This window comes from Triticum aestivum, chromosome 2B (assembly GCF_018294505.1).
Source record: "Triticum aestivum cultivar Chinese Spring chromosome 2B, IWGSC CS RefSeq v2.1, whole genome shotgun sequence".
NCBI classification, from domain to species: Eukaryota; Viridiplantae; Streptophyta; class Magnoliopsida; order Poales; family Poaceae; genus Triticum; species Triticum aestivum.
This window is the reverse complement of record NC_057798.1, coordinates 707,680,611-707,692,074: the sequence shown is the minus strand read 5'-3', so window position 1 is coordinate 707,692,074 and position 11,464 is coordinate 707,680,611. Positions and strand designations below refer to the sequence as shown.

General features: G+C 48.4%; 1 pseudogene; it reads left to right on the top strand.

Moving 5' to 3' along the window:
• Window positions 1-8,471: 8,471 nt before the first annotated feature.
• LOC123039458 (GDSL esterase/lipase At1g28600-like) lies at window positions 8,472-11,232 on the top strand (annotated as a pseudogene).
• The last annotated feature ends 232 nt before the right edge of the window (window positions 11,233-11,464 follow it).

Sequence of the window (11,464 nt, the reverse complement as noted above, 5' to 3'; positions counted from 1 at the left end):
TCGACGGCTGATACGTCATTGTTCTTATTTCAGCAATCGGGTGTGACCATGTACCTACATGTGTACGTGGATGATATTGTCCTCGTTAGCTCCTCTCCGACAGCTGCTGATGCTCTTGTGACTGCGCTTGGTCGTGATTTTGTAGTTAAAGATTTGGGACAACTTCATTTCTTCCCGGGTATTGAAGTCACTCATCAGTCCCGTGGCAGTTTGGCTCTCACCCAGAAGAAGTATTCTCTTGATCTTCTGCGCCGTGCTGGTATGCTCAAGTGCAAGACATCGCCTACGCCCATGTCCTCCACTGACAAACTTTCATCTGCTGATGGTAGTCTTCTATCTCCTGAGGATGCTACCGAGTACAGGAGTATTGTTGGTGGCCTACAGTATCTAACGATCACACGTCCTGATCTCTCCTTTGCGGTTAATAGGGTGTGTCAGTATCTTCATGCACCTACTAACGTGCATTGGTCTGCTGTGAAGCGCATATTGCGCTATGTGCGTCTCACTGTCTCCTTTGGTCTTCATCTGCGCCCCAGTTCCTCTGGAGTTCTTTCTGCATTCTCAGATGCTGATTGGGCTGGGTGTCCAGATGACAGGCGATTTACGAGGGGACATGCAGTGTTCTTGGGGCCTAATCTGATCGTCTGGAGTGCACGCAAGCAAGCCACTGTTTCCCGCAGGAGCGCAGAGGCAGAGTACAAGTCAGTTTCCAATGCGACTGCTGAACTTATATGGATTGAGTCCCTACTTCGAGAGCTAGGAGTTGCTCAGCCACATCCGTCGGTCATCTGGTGTGGCAACATCGGTGCTACGTTTCTGTCATCAAACCCGGTATTCCATGCACGGACTAAACACATTGAGATTGACTATCATTTTGTGAGGGAACGTGTCGCACAGAAGCTACTACAAGTCAGATTTAGAGCATCTCCAGCTGCGCCCCCAACAAGGCCCCCCAGGCGACTTTTCGGTCGCCAGCGCCAAAAAATCGGCCCAGTCGCGCCCCCAAGGGCCCAGTTTTCGCTGGCTCGGGCCGAAATTGGCGCCGGCGGACCCAACCCGAACCCGGCGCGCTGGGGGGCGCTCGGGGGCGCCGTGCGAATCGTTTTTGGCACGAAAGAGCCGCGGGCCCTCCTTGCCAGCGACTCGTCTCTCTTCTCGCCGCTTCGTCATCCTCATCGCCTCGTTTCCCGCGGCGCATCAATGTCAAAGCTTCCGTGCGCTGCCGCACCGGTCAGCCTCCATTGATGCCTCACGGGCAACGCAGTGAAGACCGGACGACGCGCGTCCCCTCGCCCGCCATGCGTACACGCGGCGGGCACGCGTACGCGGCACCTTCGCCTATATAAGCCGACCCCCAGCGCGCCGGAGACACACACAGAGCCTCCACCGCTGACGCGCCATTTCTCCCCCTTCCTCCCTCTCCTCTCGCCGTCTCCAGTTCAAAGCATGGCCGAGCGCTTCCCAGGCGACGGCGCGGCGATGAACGGCTTCGGCCGCCGCCACCTTCACGAGGACGAAGCTCGGCTCCTCTTCGAGGCCGAGTACCCGGTCTCGCTAGACATGCGGGTGCCCGGGGCGTGGAGAATCAGCGCCGGCGGCGTCCCGATGCCACCACCGCCCACCGGGGCGGCGCGGCGTGCGGAGATCGCGCGTATCCGCGCCTCCCTGCCGCGGGCGGCGAGGGAAGGACCGCGGTACGTCCCCGACAGCCCGCTCTGGGAGCCATACTTACGTCTCTGCCACGCCGAACAGATCAAGGCCACGAACGGCGTCGTACCCTTCGGAAGGCTCAACTCCGAGGGGCGGCGCCGATGGTGGGACGTGTCCGGCCGCATGCTGGAGGCCGTCCTCGAGTACATCGAGGGCGGCAACACGCCGAGGCTCGAGTACCCCGCTCCCTCGTCCTTCTCTTGCCGACGTGGGAGCTCATGGACACCGAGGCACATGGAGCAGCCCGGGGCGTCCTCCTCCTTGTCCGGCCGCTCGTCCGGCTCTCTCTGCCTCCGCCCCGTCAAGCCAGAACCCCAGGACATGCCTGTCAGTGGGCGCACCCGCAGCTCCGGCGTCCGCATCGGCGACTCCACCCCACCTTTGGCCGCCTCGTCCTCGTCGCGCCCAAGCCGGAGCCCGGCCTTCCCGCGGAGTATGAGGAGATAGCCCGGCGCGGCTTCTCCGGCGAGGAGGCCCTACAGTGGGCACCGGACGACTACCTCTGTGACGAGATGGTTCGGCAGTGCCGGGCCCTGGAGGAGATAGCCGCCCGCAAACGTGGGCGCGAGGACGAGCACGGCGTCGTGATCCTCGACAGCGACGATGACGAGGACGCCCCCGGACCGTCCAACCCGCCGCGCCAACCGGGGGAGAGTTGCAGCAGGGACGGCGGCCGCGGCGGAGGCGGCCGCGGCGGCGACGATGACGACAGCGACGACGATGACAACGGCGGCGACTACACACGGTTCTACAGCATCCTCGGCATGTAGAACTGCAAGGGCGGCGGGCGGCGAGGAGCGGCGAGGGAGACGACGAGGAGCAACCTAGTAGTTTTTTTCTTTTTTGTAAAATATTTTTAAATATGAACGAACTCGCCGAAGTTTGGTTGAATTTGCGCCGTGTTTGTGTTAGATTTAAACTTTTCAAAAAACGTGGGCGCCGCGACTGGGGGGTATCGCGCCCCCAGCGCGCGGTTTAGCGCCGGTGCGCCCCCAGGGGGTGATTTTTAGCGCCTCCTGGGGGGCCAATGACTGGAGATGCTCCTATCTCTTCAAAATATCAACTCGTAGACATCTTCACCAAGCCTCTACCTTCTACCATATTTGAGGTCTGTAAGCGCAATCTTAACCTCCTAGATGCTTCAGGAGTGAGTTGAGATTGAGGGAGGGTGTTAGACTTCGTATTGTAGCCTTATTGTGTAATCCATACCATATTGGTATAGGACTTGTATGACACCGGATAGACTATACAAAAGAAAAGAGAAAAGGGGATTCACATAGGAGTATCACATACACCAGTCCACGGAGCACAGGACAATTGTACATTTAACCCATACGCACCGGATAAAGAAAATCAAGAGATATAGCTATGAGAATAATACACACAGTTGGTGGTGCTAAAATGCCAACCAAAACTGACATAAAGAAAATCAAGCGATCGATCTAGCTATGAGAATAATACACAGAGAGGGTGCTAAAATCCAATCAAAACTGGCATAAACAAAATGCAATTGTTGTCAGCAGCCCAACTTGACATAAAGAAGAAGCTAGCAGTTGCCAAAAACAACACGCTTTAAAGGACCAAACGAAAGAGGATGCACATTCAGTCGTGTTAATCATATCACTACCAAGGTGATGTGGGACGGAATATAATTGTCGCATGGACGGCAAATGTGGCAAATTTGAGATGTTCATACTGTGTACATTTAAAACGTACATAACAACAACGGCGACGATGACTTGCCCTTTTCAACGAACTGAGCCTTGCTTTTATTTCTTGGTGTCTGACTGCTCAACTAGTCCACTCCCTGGTTGTAATTTTGAGTGACACACCATTTTCTAGTTTTAGTTTTTGACAAGGTGTCAACTGTCATTAGTAATGTAATGATGCAAAAATTCTACTTTTTTTTTGAAGCATTACAAAAAAGATACGCACTCCGATCCATATTAATTATCACTGACATGGTATAAACACTAACTTAGTACACTGTGACACTTAATATGAAATTATGGATATGAGGGAATACCCTTTTCACCCAAAAAAGACCAACACTACAATGGAATTATTGGCTGTAAATTTTGTTCTCGACAAGAAGGATAATTGGCCTGCATAGTAGTGGCCGTTAATAACCAGCCCAACTAGACATAAACTAGTAAGCATGCACGTGCAACGCACGTCTATATAAATATTACAACCAGATTTGTGAGGCTATTTGTGGAGGTTCGTGCTCAAAGAAGATAAGGCAGACGTGTCAGTCATGGAAGTTTGTTCTCGAGAAAGAAAAGCCCCCCATGTCCCTTGCTCGAGTGACATGAGTGGCGACCCTAGCGCCCCCCTTCCTTCCCTCCTATCTTCCTCGTTTTCCTTCCCTCTATCTTCCTCGTTGTCATTGGAGGAAACTGTTGGGCAAATTGGTGTATGTGGTGAATTTGATATGTCGTAAAACATAGTAAGGGCCAACATGTAATGTGGATCAACATTTTACAACGTGTGGTACAATCTCTCTGTTTCATATAACAAAACCTGATAAGTCTGTTCGGTTGTAAACATGAAGATGCTTTCAAGACACTCTCCATTGGCACCATTTTCTTCAAATGCTTGGTGATAACCAGCAAGGTTTATCCCTTCCAACCGTAACCCCACACCCCACATCCTGCAAGTGAACAACTACTTTATCAAGACAACAAAGAGTATTTTGAATTATAAGCAGCAATCTAGAGCTTGCACTATTATAATTCTCTTGCTTGAAAATGATCTATGTTGATCTAAGTGAAGAAAGAAAATAGAATAGCTCGTTTGAATAAAAATAGCAGAGCACCATTGTTTTTTGCAATTCCAGAGTGTTATTTCTTGAAATCTTGAAAATGCTTCTATTGCACATTAACAACATTGGACAATTCGTCATAAAAATGCATTATTCAAAAGAGAATGATTCAGTTCCATACAATCCTATACTGAAAAAATGCACTCTTTCGACTCATTTCCAAACCATACTGGGTAACATGAACATTTCAGTTAAAGAGTTACCACACCTTTCTCATTTGAAAATGTATCTCTTGATTCAGTATCACCACCGAGGCACCCACCATTTATACTGAATTTTTTTTTAGTACCTATGAATAATGTAAACATGATATTGCTAGGGAGTTGGAGGGCTTAATGCGATATCTCATATGCCGCAGTACCTAGCCCTGATCCTAGTAAAGAGGGGGGGGGGTCAAATTAGGCATTTCAATTAAAGAGTTACCACACCTTTCTCATTAGAAGCTATATCTCTTGATTCAGTATCACCACCGAGGCATCCATCGTTTATACCAAATTTTTTGTAGTACCTACGAATAATGTAAACATAATTTTGCTAGAGAGTTGGAGGGCTTAATGCGATATCTCAAATGCCACAATACCTAGCCCTGAACCTAGCAAAGAGGAGACAAAGAAGGCATCACACACTCAGAACCTCCTCCATTACACAACGTGTGCATTTTTAAAGAAACTCATGTGTGTGAAATATAGGAGTGTGCAAGTTTTAAGGGGAGTGTGCAAGTTTTAAGGGCAGAACTGGCACCAGCATGTTTGATTCAAACTTGGAAAACAATAAAACTTAGCCTACAATGGACACCATCAAACAATTTCCAGAAAGGACAGTTAGAATTGTTTTTCATCTTCACTATTACAGGAACAATGATTCCGAACTGAGGAGGTGGAGGGAGAGGGATTTGCATTACCATAATCTAAAGCCTAGCGCGATATGGCAGAGGAATGATTGAAAGTCATGGATCGAGGATAATCCTAATCCACTGTCAGTAGAATGTAGTGTACTGTAGAAAGCCCAAACTTACTGAGGCAAATCGCCTAAAGGCAAATGAAACTCACCATGGGATGGAAGTTCCTCATCATTTGCCGACCTACGGCGAGGGAGGAGTGAGCAGATGGCGGCGTGTTCATACTTGTGGTGCATCCGATTCTGTGGTGAGCAGTTATGTTTGGCACGCTGATGAATGACACAAATTGTGGTGGTGACCATCCAGCTAGGTCCGTGGACGTCAGGCCAAGACATTGAAGCCCTCATCCACCTGACAACATAACAAATAAAGATTTTCAGTTCAGTTGTTGATCTCGATTCTCGACAGGTGAGTATGATACTTGTATTAACACTTGAATGGCACCTATTTGTTTAATGTAAGGATAAACACACTTTACTTCTTCAACCATATCACTCGATAGAGTAAGAAAAGAAAAAAGCAAAAAATACAGTACACTCAGTAGAAAGTAGTGAAAAAAAGCTGGTACAAAACCTTGTGAATTACAGTAGCTTCACAGTCGTAGCCATAAGAGAACGGAGGGAGTAGATGGCCACACGGACGAAAAAACAACAAACACCAGCAGCACTACAACCCAAATCTGAGCCAAACCGGGCCACCTGAGGGCCATGCGGCAAGAGATCACCTATGAGATAAACACGATGGTTGACAAATATGCATATTGGTAATGAAAATCATGACATGGCATCAGGCAAATCAACGCATATAAATTGGGAAGCTTGCTTTCATAATGATGTTTGACTCTACTTATAAATGGAGAACTACCATTCATTGAGGTGTACATATCAAGCTATAGCATGATTTTAGTTAAATCGAAGACGACGAATTTTGCCTCACGTGAACAAGCATCCCTTAGTAGCGATACTCATCATAGATGCCGCCACATAGCCCAGCTCACAAAGAGCTGCAAGATGGAAAAAATAATGGATTAGTTATGGTACTCAACAATCCTTGACTCAAATAAAATATATAGTTCACACCTTATTATCCATTGCTCCATAAATCAGGCTACGCACACAATTTCAGTTTACACAAACCCATATACATCAACGGATTAATCAAACTTCACTAATAGGCAGAATATCTAAATAGCAAGGTATTACTCCCTCCGTTCGGAATTACTTGTGGCAGAAATGGATGTATCTAGACGTATATTAGATCTAGATACATCCACTTCCGAGACAAGTAATTCCGAACGGAGGGAGTATGTGTGAACCATAGCACACATCCTGTAATTCAGTCTTTAAATATGCATCGAATCAGTCTAAACTTTTAAGTACACAGCCTTATAAAATTTCAGTTCTAATATCATTTACATTTGTTCACGAGGAAAACACATCAAAAGCAGTTTATAAGTACCTATCAGATTTACACCAAGTGGTTAAGTGGATATAACAAAATTCCGAATTATATAAGTTGTCACCTGCCACTTGCATTGCAAACTTTTTGCCGACATCCAAAACGTACAGGCATCAGCTAGACCAAGAACTTACAAGAAGCAGGTACAACAAGCAGCGCCAGTAGAAACAGAGCAAGCAGCGCTGCTAGCCACCTCGCCGCCTCCAAGCTAGACTCGAGGCCAGTGCACACACGCGCATTGCATCTGCCGACGGGGCAAAGCAAAGCACGGTGCAGAATTGCACTGACCACCGTCGCTGAAACGGGAACCTGACGTAGTAGGCAGCCGGACGCCAGGGTAAAGAGCGGATAAGCAGTGTCCGCGATGTCACAGCCGGCGGGGAGAGAGTCATGGGGGAGGGGCGGACGTCGATTTGCAGAGGAACAGCGAGCCCGCGACGATGTCTTGGTAAACAGAGCTTGGGCGGCGGATTCCGCATGCTCGTCAACGGCATGTGCGGCTCCGTCGGGTTGTATGCCTAAGGGTTCAGCGACGGGCGTTCACGGCGGGATGACGCGGCGTCTGACAACCGCGGGGAAGATGGGGCGTTTGGGTTGGAGGGTGGGCGCGATCTGGGCGATGACGATGTGCATGGGGCGAGGGCCAAGAGGAGGAGCGGCGGCGGAGGGTCAGGCGGCAGCGCGGACTGGGATTGGGGGTGAGAAATTTCATCCGCTCAGCCTCGTCAATCAGGTCGGCAGCCACGCGCTTGATGGGGGAGGGAGGCGTCGGTGTACCTGCGGTAGTAGAGGAGGAGAGGCAGGCGCGCGACGGGTGGCGGCTCCGCGGCTCCGGCTCTCCCATGGCGAAGGGCGGCGACCTGGGGCGGCTCTTCCCCAGCGTGCGATGGGATGCGACTGTCGGCGACTCTCGCAGAGAAGGGCGGCGGCTCCGGCTCTCCCGCGGCGAAGGGCGGCGACCTGCGACGGGCTCCCCCGGCGCGCGACAGGCGGCGGCTCCGGCTCTCCCGCAGCGAAGGGCGGCGACCTGCGGCGGGTCTCCCCCGGCGGGGCGGCTCCCGGGGCAACGGGCGCGGCGGGGCGGCTCCTGCGGCTAAGGCGGCGCGAGGCTGCGGGAGTAACGGCGGGGGAGGAAGAGGAGGGGGCGAGAGAGGTCGTGCGGTCGTGTGAGGGCAGCGGTTTTTGTTTAACGACGGGCAGATTAGCGATCGATGGATTATAGTGGCGTAATGCGTGGTTGGTAGCGTTAAACATCGGAGGATTAAGAGCCATTAGATGTTAATGATGGATGGATGTGATTGTTTGGATCTGCTCCTTTCTTCTTTTTATAGTGGTAGTAGATAAGAAGCAGATGTTAACCACTGTCAAGTTGGTGTGGGCCGGAATATAAGTTTTCTCCACGTAATATCAAATTGTTACAAGATTCCCGCGCAACTTACATTTAGTTTATTGGAAAACCATACTATATGTGTCCTTTAACTAACCTTTGCTTTGTTTAGCATGGTATATACGCTTTGCTTATATGTAGCATTTGGAGAGCAAGAATGGAAGCCCCAACATACAAGCAGCAAGCAACCAAGTATGAGAACACCCCACGCAGCGCTCCTCTTGCTCTTCATCCTGTCGTGCTCCCGCGGCGCCTACTCCGGCGGCGGCCGGAACCGCTTCACCTCCATAATCAGCTTCGGCGACTCCTATGCCGACACGGGTAACTTGGTCAGGTGGGCTGATCCCGTCCTTCCCGGCCCGAACCCATTAAACAACCTCCCCTACGGCGAGCTTCTTCGGCTACCCCACCGGGCGCGCCACCGACGGCCGCGTTGTGCTGGACTTCATCGGTAACCTAACCACAAATGCACTGCCGAACTTAGTCAACTAGCTAGTGTCTACAAGTCAATCTCTGCTGATCCTGACTAGCTAAAAGACACATGGACAGAGACAGAGAGCTTGCATATAACGTTGCTTCATTTTGCAGCTCAGGCTTTGGGTCTGCCTTTCGTGCCGCCGTACCTCGCCAAGGGGAGCAACTTCTCCGCCGGAGTGAACTTCGCCGTGGCAGGAGCGCCGGCTCTGAACCTGACATACCTGCAGGGACAGAATTTGACGGTGGACCCTCCGATCAACCGCTCCCTCCACGATCAGCTCGACTGGTTCCAGAAACTGAAGCCTTCGCTCTGCAAGGGTAGGCGCTGCAGCTAATTAAACATCAGTCCTTAATCACCACATGATTTTCATGTCCAAGTAAAGTGATTTAGCTCATCGTACGTCCATGGCATGCAGGAAAAGGTGCTGATTGCTTCGGGAGCTCCCTGTTTGTCATGGGAGAGTTTGGAGCAAATGACTACAACTTCCTTATTTCGTCCAACAGGACCGTGGAGCAAGCCAGAGTTTATGCTCCTCAAATTGTTGACAGCATCTCCCGAGGCGTAGAGGTACTACGGATGGAAGTCCAATCCCTTTAATACTAACCGCATCCTGCACATGTTTCTCCTTTTGACCTTTTGAATTTTGTAACGCAAGGCTTCTTATATGTTGGTTGTGGGCTTGTGGCACGTCGTGACCATATCCATATCATTTGAAAAGTCTGTTCTTGATATGTGGCTAGAATCAATGGAGTCATGGACTCAAATTAAAGACACAGAGCCGAGTGCATTAGAAGAAGAATTTCCAACATTTAATTCTAAACTAATTAAACTTTTTTTTTAACGAGTCAAACAAGACTACTGGAATACTACCTCTGTCCTGGTTTATTAGTCCTCTACGTATTTTGTGTCAAATTTTAAACATAGATTTAACTAATAAATTGTTAGTTAAATTTACTGTCAAAGTTTGGCACAAAATACAAAGAGGACCAATAAACCAGGACGGAGATAGTAGACATTTTGGCACTATGATGATGAATAGTGTGGTAATTGTAAAGGTATTTTTGTGAACTGAATTAGACAAATAAGTACTCCCCCCATCCAAAGTTCAAAACTGTGACACCTATTATAGATCGGCGGTAGTCGTAATTTTTTTTTTTTGCTTTCCTATAGTACCAATTCAAATATGTATTTTGAGATGCACTGACCAAAACGTGGCCACACATTGTGAACAAACATATATGTCCATCATCTCTTTTTAGAATTAAATTTGCATAGCGGCTCGCGAAAATGAGTGAGCAGCATCTCTTACTTTCCAGAATTTAATTTGTAATCTCATAACCAATAAGAGTTTTTTTACATGTAACCAATAAGAGTATTGCTTCCATTCTTACATAAACAACTTGGTAGAAAGTGTGGCGTCAAAAGTTTTTATTACTGATTAATATATAAAAAAATTCAAATTTGTAAGTAAAAAATAGTGTATTTAAATTACTCTTATTTTTTTCATAATTTAAATTTTCCAGAATTCTATTGACATCCACTTAAAGTCAAAGATGCATAAGGAAACCGGGTCGATATCCCGATATATACATTTGTTTCTAAGAAAGGAGGGAGTGTTTATAATTTAAATAGACGACATGCCAACCCGAGCGACTGCACACCAGCTCCAAAATACTTTGGATCCGAACACATTCGTATGTGTTATAGTATGACTCAAGATAAACTAAGGAACTGATAACCCTGTACAGATACTGATCCAGCATGGCGCCAAGTACATAGTTGTGGCAGACATCTTCCCGATTGGCTGCCTACCGGCAATTCTCACGATGCTCGCTAGCCCAAACAAGAAGGAGTATGATGGGCACGGATGCCTGAAGAGTATGAACAAGCTGGGGCGCTACCAGAACTCTCTCCTCCGACGACGGATCAAGGTGCTACGGTACAAGTACCCACATACGAAGATCATTGCCACCGAGTACTTCCGACCGGTCCTTGCATTCATACAAAAGCCGAGCCATTTTGGTGAGTTCGTCTTTTTAAAGTGGATTTAGGTCTTACCAAGTTCAGAATTAAATAGTGCTAGGAGAGCAAAAATACGATACACTTTGGTTTTTGGCCTGAAACCAGTGGTTGAATAAACAAAAAAGATAAAGTGATGATTTCATTTGTGCGCGACCTCTGTTCTTCCATTCATTTTGCTACCTCGCAAGCCATATGCTTTTAATCACCCATGGCATCTTGCAGGACTGAACAGCAGCACAACCCTTCTCACCTGCTGTGGCGCGGGAGGCCCTCCTTATAACACCGACTTCAACGCAGGGTGCGGACAGCCGGATGCGACAGCGTGCGCAGATCCTTCGGAGGCACTACAATGGGATAGTTTCCACCTCACAGAATCCGCCTATAGGTTCATCGCCGATGGGTGGCTCCACGGCCCTTACGCGGATCCACTAATAATGGACGTTGCACGCTACTAGTAACTAGTAAGCACACCGTTTGTTTCCTACTTGCGAAAATTAAGATGCACGGGCATGTGTAAATCTCTTTTCCTATATGTGTTATGTATTATTTTTTCAGGCAGCAAGATCATTGCTTATATATTAGTCCCTCCGTCCATATTTACGGAAGATCATCGTTTTTTCGTGCTTGAACTTTGATCAATAGTTTCACCAACTGTACATTGATTATATGTCATAAAATTTATAACGT